Source organism: Nannospalax galili, unplaced genomic scaffold (genome assembly GCF_000622305.1).
Source record: "Nannospalax galili isolate Female #2095 unplaced genomic scaffold, S.galili_v1.0 scaffold168, whole genome shotgun sequence".
NCBI lineage: Eukaryota > Metazoa > Chordata > Mammalia > Rodentia > Spalacidae > Nannospalax > Nannospalax galili.
The window spans coordinates 329,131-343,253 of record NW_008357649.1 but is presented as its reverse complement, the minus strand read 5'-3'; positions in this window follow the sequence as shown (position 1 = coordinate 343,253).

The window sequence follows — 14,123 nt, the reverse complement described above, 5'->3', positions numbered from 1 at the left end:
GTTCAATACATTTTAAATATAAGAAGTTTACAAATCTTATTAGTGTGAACATACAGTCAAATGAAAATCCAGTTTACGTCTCTGAAGAGAGAAAAATTGTTATCCATGTCTTTTATATTACATATCCATATGTCTTCTACATTTCGAGAAAATTTATCATCAATTTTGTTGTTATCATGTGTAAAGTCCCATTTATTTTAAAATACCAAGCAAAAAGTTCCAAGTTTGCCTTAATATACAAGTGAAATTAAAGAACTGGATGATAATGCCTATATTTTTGCCTTATGAATTGTGCTGTATCATAAACCAGAGATGGTTCTGATTTTAACAGGATTCTGAAATTTTGTAGATGTAGAGTACTAATACTTGTACTCTGTTGTAAAGAATGTGATCTAGTTGTGGATAGTGTTTAAATGTTTTTATACCTGTATTTTACCTCTGAATATATACAGGGTTTTATTTTATTTTTTGTTTACATAGTAAAGTGGCATTTAACATGTTGAAGATTGTATTCTTTTGTTTGTGTGGGTTTTTTTTTTACTTTAAAAGTTCTTTATGCATATTATTGTGGTAATGCTCCGTAATGGTTATACTTAAATTTTATTTAATGTGAAATGTTTAAAATAAAACTGAAAAATAAAAATTTGTATCATACAATAATTATTGTGAACTAAAATAACCTAACTTTGTCATGTTCCACTCTGAAGTTCATTTGGATAAATAGTGGTCTCAGAAGTTGAGGTGTAGCTATTTTTGTGGCCCAAGTCTGGAATCTCTGGTCTCTGGAGACTTAGGTAGGTTTCAGACCAGCTTGCTATAGGAAGTCCTGTATAGCTGAGGTGGGCGTGTGGTAACCATTGCTTTATAGTCTCATTACCAGGTTGTAATGAAAGCATCTCAGGCCAAATTCTGCCTAACATTCAGACATTTACTAAACAAATAGGCACCAAAGAGTTTAGTGAGTAAGCTCAATTTCTGTCCTTTTAAGAGTCTATAACTAGGTTACTTTAAGCAGACCAGACAGCATCCCAGAGGAATCCTTTCTTGTCTTTATGATCATAAAGTAACCAGCAACCCTATCTAGTAGAATCTGTAAGCAAGTCATTGAGGTCCATTTGTCTTTTTTTTTTTTTTAAAGAAATGACACTCTCTTACAGCTTTTATTTGTTATTTTTATTTTATGTGTATGAGGGTGTTGTCTGCATGTGTGTAAGTGCATCTGTGTGTGTAATGCCTGCAGAGGTCAGAAGAGGGTTTTGGATTCCCCTGGAACTGGAGCTAAGGATGGTTGTTAGCCACCATGTGGGTGCTGGGAATTGAACTCAGGTCCTCTGCAATAGCAACCCATGCTTCTAACCACTGAGCCATCTCTCCAACCCCCATTTGCCATTTTTATTGCATATATTGGTTGTGCAAGATAATGGTTTCCATTATGGCATTATGGCATTTTCATACATATATTGTGGACTTTGATCAGATGCAGCACACATTACCTTTCTTGTCCTCCCATTTTACTTTCCCAAGCAGTTACCCTCTGACTTTTACATCTTTTTTTTTTTTAATCCAAATTCCGCATATTATAGAAAACATGTCTATTTGCCTTTCTGGGTCGGGAGTATTTTGCTTAACATGATGATCTCTAGTTCTAAGGGCTTGCTTTCTGTAGAAAGAACAGTAGTTCTAACAATATGTTTATAACAGTGAAAACGAATGAACAGAAGCATTTTGTGTTAAAACCCGTTTCCTACGACTATCTATTTCCTTGCAAAAGACATGATTCACTATTTCTTTTTTCTTTATGCCCAGGTGGTGTCTTCTTTAAGGAAGTAGTAGTAAATCACGAGCCAGAAAGGATTTCAGTAGAAGAGGAAATTTCTTATACTATGTGATCCACTCCCTCAGTAAATGGTCCTGACATTTAATATAATTAGCAAAGCAGTAGCTATCAATGAGTGTGTGGATAGCAAAAGTACTTACAGTTACCTTGAGTATGAGTTGCATCAGGATGCCAGCTTAACTGACCTAAGACTGCATTCTTGAAGAGGGCAACTCCAGCTTGAAGTTGGAGCTTAAATACAGCCTGAAGTATTTAAAGTGTATTGTACATGAAATCAAGTATATCAATAGGCATTTTGAAAGGAGTGCATATTAAAGTATTGAAATTGGGACTGAAGAGATGACTCAGCAGTTAAGAGCACTAGCTGCTCTTGCAGAGAGCCGGGGTTCAATTACCAGCACCCACATGCTGGCTAACAAGCATCTATAACTCCAGTTCCAGGGGATCCAACACCCTCTTCTGACTTCCATTGCCATTGCAATGGGTGCACTTACATGCAGGCAATACATTCATACATGTAAAATTAAAGATAAAAATACTGAAGTAAGGCCAGGCGTGGTGGCACACCCTTTAATCCCAGCACTCAGGAGGCAGAGGCAGGTGGATCTCCATGAGTTCAAGGCCAGCCTGGTCCACAAAGTGAGTTCCAGAACAGCTAGGGCTACGAGAGACCTTGTCCCAAAAAAAAAAAAAAAAAAAAAAAAAAACTGAAATGAATATTTCTCGTTCAAGTAGATGCTTTCTTAAGTTCTCCAGTTTTGTTCCCTAAGGCATGCACAGAGAACTTTCACATTGCCCAGGACTCTGTACAGTTTAATATGTGCAGGTAATGAGGGAAAGTGAAAAGGAGTGATGTTAACCGTATGTTACAGTCCTACTTTGAAGTGGAAAAAGAGCTCAGATACACCCCTCCCTCATCTCATCCAGAAAGAACAGGAAATGTGTTACTAGAACTTCCTCTATGTCTCTTGACTTCTTTCACAAACTTGGTAGATGGTTCTTCTGTTTAGAGCACTCCAGGGTAGGGGTGGTGAACAATAATGAGATGGATTGCAGGTGTCTGAAACTCAGTGGAATGCAAAGCCCTTTTCAAAACTGAAAACTAGGATTGAAAGTGTGGGACTCTGCCTGGGCTATACATAGAGAGATGCTGCATGGAAAAAAAAAATCATTAAAACTGATTGAAGAAGCCATACAGGAGTTGTTTTCCTATAACTTTGACAATAGGACTGTATTTAATTTTTTTCAATCTTTTGCACATTTGTCAAAAAGCAAAGCAGCTCAACATAAAGCTGACTAAATCTAAACTGGAGGTGGGGTGCAAAGACAAGTCCAACAAGGTCATGCGGTAGTCACACTCTTAAGATGGAACAGTTGCTTGAAAACAAGCATTGAAACAGCATGTAGAACTCCTCATGAAGTCTCCATATATGATTACCTTCTGAGCTTTCAAGGGCACTAAGTCAATACTACAGACATCGAGAAAGACAAATCTTTAAAAATTGAAAGCATATTGAGTATATGCTTTCTGACCACAACACAATAAACTTTGAAATGTATTTTTTTTTCGGTCTTTTTTGAGACAGGGTCTCCCTGTAGCCCCAGCTATGTAGACCAGGCTGGCCTTGAACTCACAGAGATCCACCTGCCTCTGCCTCCCAAGTGCTGGGATTAAAGGCGTGCACCACCACACCTGGCTGAAATGTATTTTTAAAATTAACTTATATGTAGAGCTTGATAGATCACTTGGCAAAGAAAAAGGAAACTGAAATTTTTCCTGGAAACAAGTAATGAAAACACAAAATATTAAACTTAAGGGATACAACAGAAGTTCTGAAAAGGAAATGTATAGCAATGTCTACATTTTAAATAGCAGAGAGATTTCAATTTATTGTTGTACCCCAAGAAAATAGAGTAACAAGATCAAACGAAACCCAAAATAAAAGAGAGGGAAAGAAAGAAAAAGATCAGAGACAAAATAATTGAGAGACTTAAAATTACAAAACATAAGTGAAGCAAATGCCATTCCTTTAAAAGATACACAAACTTGTCAAACCTTTAGGGAAACTAAGGGGAAAAAAAGATTCCAATGAAACCAAAAAGAGACATTACAATCGACACTACAAATACAGACCGGGTCATTAGAAATTTGATAATTTAGAAGAAATAGACAACTCTTAGACACATTCACTTTGTCCAGATTAAATCATGAAATAAACCTGAGGAGACCAATAATAAGGATGAGATAGAATTTTGTGATAAGATTCTCCAAAGAAAAGCTCAAGGCCAGGAGAGCTCACTATTGAGTCTACCAAGCATTTTAAGAAGTAATTTCAATCCCAGTTCTTCAATCATTTCAAAACGTTGAAGGAAAGAAATTCTTCTAAATTCATTCATAATCCAACATTACCTGCCTACCAAAACCAGATAAGGAACAACAAAAAGATAAAACTATAGATCAGCTCCCTGGTGAACACGCAAACTTCTCAACAAAATACTAACAAATTAAATCCAACAGCACATTGAAAGTATTCACCATGAATTATGAATTCATCCCACAGATGAAAAGATAGTGCAGCATATGAAATCAGTGATCACCCTACAACACACTGACACAGTGAGGCACTAAACTATAATCTCAGTAGATGCAGAATAGTTGTTTGATAAAAATTTAACTTCCCTTCATTATAAAAATTCAAAAAAATACACCTCAACATATCAGACCACGCATGATCCAGTAACATCATATTGAATGGGGATACACATTGAATGGGGATACACTTCCACTGTGACATAGGACTGCAAGCTGTAGCCAGAGCAGTCAGGCAAAAGAAAGAAATATCCAAATTGTAAAGAAGGAAGTCAAATTGTCACTGTTCACAATAATGCAACCTTATCTAGAGAAAACCATAAAAAACACTGCCAAAGCTGTTAGTATAAATGAGTTTAGTGAAGTTGCAGGATAAAAAATGTATTAAAATCAGTAGTATAATAAATTATCTGAGAAAGAAATTGAGAAAGCATTCTCATTTACAGTAGCTATAAAAAGTACTACGAACAAATTGAACCAAAGAGGTGAGAGGCCTCTGTGATGAAAGCTATAGTGCATTGTTGGCAGAAATTAAGATACACAAACGAGAGAGAGAGGGGGGGAGAGGGAGAGGGAGAGAATCATCCAGGGTTTATGGAAGAATCCACATTCTAAAATGTCCGTGCCACCTAAAGTGAACTATAGATTCATTGTAATAGCTATAAAGATACCAATGACATTCTTCACAGTAGAAAAAAAATCAGTGTATGGGGCATCACAATAATGTCTTCCAAAATGTTCTAAAAAGAGCATTATACTGACATTCAAAAGCACAAAGACAAGTGGAGTGGAAGAAAGAACCTAAAAATAAACCAATACATCTTACAGCCAACTGATTTTTGACAAAGGTGCTAAGAGAAACTGGGAAAAAAGTTTTCAATAAATGGTGCTGGCAAAATTGTTTATCGGTGTACAGAAGAATAAAACTAGACCCTTGACCACTATCCCTCACCACTTGCAAAAATAAACTCAGACTGGGCAGATGGCTCAGCAAAGTACTTGCTTTACAAATATGAGGACCTGGGGCTGGAGAGATGGCTCAGAGGTTAAGAACACTGGTTGTTCTTGCAGAAAACCCGGGTTTGAATCCCAGCACCCACATGATAGCTAACAACTGTCTGTAACTCCAGTTCCAGGAGATCTGATGGCCTCTTCTTTCCTCTGTGAGCATTGTACCACATGGGTGCACTTACCTACATGCAGGCAATACACTCACACACATAAAATAAAATAAAAATAAAAATACTAAAAAAAAAAAAAAAACCCAAATATGAGGACCTAAGTTTTATCCCCAGAACCCATGTAAAAAAATAAATAAATAAAATAGATGTATGGTGTCCACTTATAATCCCAGCTCTAAGGAGGGTGATACAGTCAGATCCCTGGGGCTCACTAGCCAAACAGCCTAGCCTACATGGTGAGCTCCAGGCCAGCGGAGAGACTGTCTCAGACAAAAATGATGTCCAGGGCCAGAGGGGGCAGAAAGATTGGGGTGTTTAACCAAAAGGAAATGGAGTTTTCCAGACAGCTGGTCAGATACTCTTATGAATTCGCACCAACAGCATGCACAAGTCTCATGCAAGCTCAACTCAGAAAAAAAAAAAAAAAAATCCAACATAGAAGGAAGTGGGTAAAAAGCTCCAACCCCACTAGGGAAATTGTGGCAACAGATGGGTGCTGGGAAAAGCAGAGACAGTCTCTTTCAAGCATGTGACTCTGTAGGTTAACAGGCAGAGAGAGAGAGAGAGAGAGAGAGAGAGAGAGAGAGAGAGAGAGAGAGAGAGGTGAGAGAGAGAGAGAGAGAGAGAGAGAGAGAGAGAGAGAGAGAGGAGAGGCTCTAAATGCAACCAAATTATATTGTATGAAAATTGCAAAAATTCAATATTTTTTTTAAAATCAGAGACCTAGCTTTGGTAGACTAAGGCTGAGATCCTAGCAGACAGCCTTAGAGGTGGGCTCTGCCCTCCATCAGTGTAGTGGCTGTGATCTCAGCACACCACCAGAGTTCTGGGTTCTGGCCTCCCTCTGGCATAGGGGCTGAGAACACAGCAGACCTACTGAGAGTCCCCAAATCACCTCCCACTCCTTAGGGAATTTCCCAGATTTTCTCTGAGTTCCTGCTAATAGGGGTCCAAACCTTAGAAGGAAGCCTGAGTGCACCTGACTGGAATCTGACTTGGGCTTCTGTGGGTGCTCCTGAATAGCTAATCTGAAGCCATCAGTTCCCTCCAAAATAAAACCTGAGAGAACCTGAAACCTGTACCAGTTAGCCTTACATAACTGATAAGGAAAGGATCTAGGCACCTGATAATAGAAATAGAAGCATACTTCAACTTAATTCTCATTTCAGAATCATAAACAAAAAAGAAATTCATATGCTAAAATCACAATGAAAGAATAATAAAATGGAAAGCCAAAACATTATGTCCCCACCAAAGTCCACCAATCCTGTAGAAGAGTTCTACACGGAGAACTCCCTAGAGATAACCCAGGACACTGAATTTAAAAGAACAATCATAAACATGATCAAGGAATTCAGCAAATTTAAAGAACACATGAACAAACAAATCAAAGAACTAAAAGACAATAGGGATAAACTTCTGAATGAAACATTGAAGAAAACTCAGACAGAAATGAAGAAGGAAGCACAAAACTCAATAAGCCAACTTGAAACAACAGGGGAAAGCCTCACCTCTAGAATGAATGAAATGGATAACAGAATATTAAAACTGAAGGATAAAGTTGAAGACTTGGACCACTCAAGCAAAGATTATGGAAAATATATGTAAGAGATGTGGGACACTAAAAAAAGACCAAACCTATGGATCATAGGAATAGAGGAAGGAGAAGAATTTCCGGTTAATGGCATTGACCAGATATTAAACAGGATTGTAGAAGAGAATTTCCTGAAATTAAGGAAAGACATTCCCATACAAATACAAGAAGCACATAGAACACCAAATAGGATCAGAAAAGAAACTCCCCACGACATATCATAGTAAAAACACTAAATGTACAGAACAAAGGGAGAATATTGAAATCAGCAAAAGAAAAACAAGTCACATTCAAAGGAAAGCCCATCAGAATTACAGCTGATGTATCAATGCAAACTATGAAAGCCAGAAGAGCCTGGTCCAAGGTATTTCTAGTTCTACATGACAATAGGTGCCAGCCCAGAATACTTTGCCCAGCAAAAATGTCTATTATAGTTGAGGGGGAAAGAAAAATCTTCCATGACACAAATAGCCTGAAAGAATACATGTCCACAAAACCAGCCCTTCAAAGAATACTTGAAGCAATACAGAGAGTGGAGAGAGAAACAACCATACTGTGGGGTAATGAAAGAAAATAAAAGCATAATTGAGGAAACACAAAATTAGACAGAGAACACAAACAGCAATCAAAATGACAGCAACAAATACACACCTTTCAATAATAACCTTAAATATCAATGGACTGAACTCCCCAGTCAAAAGACACAGGCTAAGCAAATGGATTAAGAAACAAAATCCATCTCTTTGCTGTCTGCAAGAAACCCATCTCACCTTCAAGAACAGGCACTACCTTAAGGTAAAAGGATGTAAAAGAATATTCCAAGCAAATGGCACTAATAAACAGAGCAAGGGTTGCAATTCTAATATTTGACTTCAAAGTGAACATGTATACACTAAACTTTGGTGTACCCAACTTCATAAAAACAATAGTACAGGACTTTAAGACACAGATTAACCCCAATTTACTAATAGTAGGGGACTTCAATATCCCACTGTCTCCATTACACAGGTCAACTGGACAAAGAATAAATAGAGAGACGTCTGAATTAAATGATACCATACATCAAATGGACCTAACAGACATCTTTCAATTATTCTACCCAAACACCAAAGAATACACTTTCTACTCAGCACCTCATGGAACTTTTTCAAAAATTGACCAGATACTGGGCCACAAACAAACCTCAACAAATACAAAAATGTTGAAATAATTCCAGGTATTCTATTGGACCACAAAGCAATAAGGCTCAAAATGAACACTGGACAAAGCTCTAGTCACTACATGAACTTATGGCAATTGAACAACACTTCTAAACAATCAGTGGGTCAAAGGAGAAATTAAGAAAGAAATAAAAGTATTCCTAGAATTCAACGAAAAGGGCAATACAACACAACACAACACAACACAACCTCTGGGACACATTAAAAGCAGTCCTAAGAGTGAAGTTTATAGCTCTTAAGTGCCTACATTAAAAAATTGGAAAGAGCCCAAATAAATGGCCTAACACTGCAACTCAAGGCACTGGAAAGGCAAGAACAAACGAAACCCAAACCCAGCAGAAGAGAAGAAAAAACAAAAATCAGAGCAGAAATTAATGAAATAGAAGGGGAAACATCACACGAGACAGCAGAAAGATACAGAACATTATAAGGGAATACTTTAAAAACCTATATGCTACTAAGTTTGAAAACCTAAAAGAATAACCAAAAGAAAGAAAGAGCAAATCCAAATCAACAAAATCAGAGATGAGATGGGAAACATCACAACAGAAGGTTAAGAACACTGACTGTTCTTGCAGAAGACCCAGGTTCGAATCCCAGCACCCACATGGCAGCTAACAACTGTCTTTTTTTGCATATCTGAAGTCATGGGAACCACCAAAGTTATACCAAGAAGAAATCAACAGTTTGAACAGACCCATAACATATATGGAAATTGAAACAGTAATACAAACCCTCCCAACTAAAAAGAGTCCAGGCCCAGATGGATTTACAGCAGAATTCTATCAGACATTTAAAGAAGACCTCCAACCAATACTACTTAAATTATTCAAAATGATAGAAACAGAGGGAGAACTCCCAAATTCCTTCTATGAAGCCAACATCACTCTAATATCCATAAAAGAAAACTATAGACCCATATCCTTAACATAGATGCAAAATTTCTCAACAAAATACTTGCAAACCACATATAGACACATATCAGAAAGATCATTCACCATGATCAAACAGGCTTTATCCCAGAGACGTAAGGATGGTTCAATATACCCAAGTCAATAAATGCCATTAATCATATAAATGGACTCAAAGACAAAAACCACATTGTCATCTCAATAGATGCAGAAAAGGCTTTTGACAAATTCAGCATGGATTTATGTTCAAAATCCTAGAGGAAATTGGACTGGAGGGAACATACCTCAACATAATTAAAGATATATACAACAAACCCACAGCCAATATCTTTCTAAATGGAGAAAAACTGGAACCATTCCCATTAAAATCAGGAACCAGACAAGGATGTCCACTATCTCTACTCCTTTTCAACATAGTGCTTGAAACTCTTGCTAGAGCAATAAGAGAGGAGAAGGAAATTAAAGGAGTACTATTTGGAAAAGAAGAGGTCAAACTATCACTTTTTGCAGATGATATGATACTATACCTAAGAGATCCTAAAAGTTCCACCAGAAAACTCCTAGACCTGAACAACGCTTTCAGTAGCCTTTCTATATACCAATAACAAGCAATTGGAGAAAGAATACAGCGAAATGCTCCCATTCACAATTGCTGCAAAAAAATTAAAATATCTTGGAATAAATCTGACCAAGACACCAAAGAGCTCTACAATGAAAATTTCAAATCACTAAAGAAAGAGATTGAGGAAGACACCAGGAGATGGAAGGACCTCCCATGCTCATGGATTGGAAGAGTTAATATTGTTAAAATGACCATCCTACCAAAAGCTATATGTAGATTCAATGCAATCCCAACATACTTTACAGAATTAGAAAAATGCATCCTTAAATTCATACGAAGGCACAAAAGACCCCGGATAGCCAAAGCAACCATGAGCACAAAGAGCAATGCTGGGGGGATTACTATATCAGATCTCAAAGTATACTACAGACCCATAGTCATAAAAACAGTAAGGTGCTGGCACAAAAACAGACACATTGATCAATGGAACATCATTGAAGAGCCAGACCTGAGTACATGCAATTTCAACCACCTGATATTTGACAACAGTGCCAAGAACACACAATGGAGGAAAGACAGCATCTTCAACAAATGGTGCTGGCAAAACTGGATCCCCACCTGTAGAAGAATGAAACTAGATCCTTATCTTTCACCTTGCACAAAAGTCAACTCCAAGTGTATCAAAGACCTCAACATGAAACTGGAAACCCTGAAACTCTTAGAAGAAAACATTGGCAATAACTTACAGGATATAGGTGCAGGAAAAGATTTTCTAAATCACAGAAGTTGCTCAGGAATTAAGGTCAGCAGTCAATAAGTAGGACCTCATTAAACTAAAAAGCTTCTGTACAGCAAAAGAAACAATCAAAAAGTGAAGAGAAAACCCACAGAATGGGAAAAAATCTTCACCAGTGACACATCTGACAGAGGTTTAACATCCAGAATATATAAAGAACTCAAAAAACAAGGAAGCAAGAAAGGAAATGACCCAATTAAAAAATGGGCTAAAGATCTAAACAAAGAGTTCTCAAAGGAATAAAGTTGGCTAAGAAACATCTCAAAAAGTGTGCAACATCATTACTAATTAGGGAAATGCAAATTAACCACCCTAAGGTATCACCTTACCCCAATCAGACTGGCTAGGATCAAGAGAACAAATGATACCAAATGCTGGCAAGGATGTGGAGAAAGGGGAATGAATGCTTATTCACTGCTGGTGGGATTGCAAACTCGTGCAGCCTCTATGGAAAACAGTGTGGAGAACTCTTAATAAACTAAAAATGGCCAAGCATGGTGGCACACACCTTTAATCCTAGCACTTGGGAGGCAGAGGCAGGCAGATCTTTGTGAGTTTGAGGCCAGCCTGGTCTAGATAGTGAGTTCCAGGACAGCTGGGGCTCCAGGGAGACCCTGTCTCAAAAAGACAAAAACAAAACACAAAAAAAACTAAAAATGAACCTACCATATGACCCAGTTATACAACATGCCTTGGAATTTACCCAAAGGACTCAGCTTATTGTAGAGACACTTGTACAACCATGTTTGTTGCTGCTCTTTTCACAATAGCTAAGAGATGGAAGCAACCTAAGTGTCCCTCAACTGACGGGTGGTTAACAAAAATGTGGTATATTTACACAGTGGAGTTCTATTCAGCAGTAAAGAAAGATGAAATAATTGAAATTTGCAGGTAAACGGATGGATCCAGAAACTGTTATACTAAATGAAGTAACACAGACTCAGAAAAATAAATGACGTATGTTCTCCCTCATATATGGCTCCTAGCACCAACTCCTTTTAATCTAGATCCTTTTAATAAGATGATGATATACAGCAGTCTCTTTTGCATGAAATAACTACCATCATCATGACTTCGGCTGAGCCTGATCGCTAAACATACAATCGGGTGTGTTGACGGTTGTGCTCATTCATTAAAGGAGTGCCAAGCAGGATCACTGGACCCTCACCCGAATATCCAGGCACTCATTCCAGCCAACTAGTCCAGCCTTGAAAGACAAAAGAAAAATGACGAAGAACCCAACAGAGGGATGCTTTTGGAAGCCCTTGTCAAGAAACTCCAATGGACTCTCATATGAACATTTGAAAATTGCCCTGTTCTTTTTTCTAGTTCCCTGTCTAGAACTTGTAATGCTAATTATTCTTGCCTTTACTTCTCCTTCACATCTCCCATTCGTGATTCAAGGACTTTCTTCTCCCCTTAGAGACAAAAGTTATGCAATTTGGGAGTTTTTTAGATAGACCCACTGAGGGGGTACTCCAATTGCCTCACCCTGCGACCCTGTTCCGCACTGAAGAAGCCAGAGCCGTCGGCGTCCCTGTTTCCTATTGGTAGTTTGGGTAACCCCTTCAGAGGATGGCATGATAAGAACAGGAGGTAGGAATTGGCTAGGCAGTTAGGGTAAAAAGACCCCAAAGAAATGTAGCCAGTTTCTTAGCTAGAAGTGAAAATGTCCTTGGCCTGTTAGCAACATACTCTGTTCCAAGGCCAAAAAATGTCAAAAGTATTTGGGAACTTATATCTAATCTTTAAAAGATTTTAGGGTTACCTCTTCAGAGGGGGAATGTTGGAGGGGAGGGAGTGGGCATGGATTTGATCAAAACACCTTATATACATGTATGAAATCGTCAATAAAGTTTTTACAAAAATTTAAAAGATCAAAAAATCGGAAATAACACAAATAAATGACTTAACATTGCTACTCAAGACACTTGAAAAGCAAAAGCAAATGAAACCCAAACCCAGCAGACAAGAAGAAATAACAAAAATCAGAGCAGAAATTAATGAAATACAAACAAAGGAAACAATACAAAGAGTCAACGAATCCAAGAGCTGGTTCTTTGAAAAGCTAAACAAGATAGATAGACCCTTAGCCCAGTTAACCAAAAGAAAGAAAGGAAATACAAATCAACAAAAATCAGAGATGAAAAGGGAAACATCACAACAGACACCCAAAAGATCCAGACCATTATAAGGGAATATTTTTTTTTTTTGGTCTTTTTGAGACAGGGTCTCCTTGTAGCCCCAGCTGTCCTGGAACTCGCTATGTAGACCAGGCTGGCCTTGAACTCACAGAGATCTGGCTGCCTCTGCCTCCCTAGTGCTGGGATTAAAGGCGTGAGCCACCATGCCTGGCATAAGGGAATATTTTAAAAACCCTATACGCTACTAAATTTGAAAATCTAAAAGAAATGGATGGATATCTAAAATCATGGGAACCACCAAAGTTAAACAAGAAGAGATCAACAATATAAACAGACCCATAATATATAAGGAAACTGAAACAATAACACAAAGCCTCCAAACTAAAAAAATCCCAGGCCCAGATGGATTTACAGCAGAATTCTACCAGACTTTTAAAGAAGACCTCCAACCAATACTACTTAAATTATTCAAAATGGTAGAAACAGAGGGAGAACTCCAAAATTCCTTCTATGAATCCAGCACCACTCTAATACCCAAACCCGGTAAAGACACAACCAAAAAAGAAAACTATAGACCATATCCTTAATGAACATAGATGCAAAAATTCTCAACAAAATACTTGAAAACCACATACAGATGTACATCAAAAAGATCAGTCACCATGATCAAGTAAGCTTTATTCCAGGGATGCAGGGATGGTTCAATATACGAGTCAATAATCATAGAAATGGAATAATAAAAATATTCTAAAAAATCCCTGAAACTATGAAACACGCATAATAAAACACTGGTGAAATGTTTCAGGACATTAGAATTGGCAACCATATCCTAGATAATCCCCTAAAAGTGCATATAACAGATGTGAGAGTATATCAAAAGTTCTTCACAGTAGACAGAAAAAACAATGTACAAAAATAGAGAAAATATTTGCAAATTATATATCTGACAAGATGTAAAAAAGCAATAAGAGGGACTGGAGAGATGGCTCAGCGGTCAAGACCTCTGGCTGCTCTAGCAGATGATCTGAGCTCAGTTCCCAGTATCCCAGATGGCAGCTCACAGTCATCTCTAACTCTAGTTCCAGGGGATCCTATGCCCTTTTGTGGCCTCCATGGGCATTGCATGGCATGAGTTGTACTTATATAGTCATAGGCAAAACATTCATATACGTAAAATAAAAAAGAATAAAAATAACTACTTAAAAAGCAAGAATGAGGGCTGGAGAGATGATTCAGGAGTTAAGAGCACTGGCTGCTCTTGCGGAGGACCTGGGTTCAACTCCTAGCA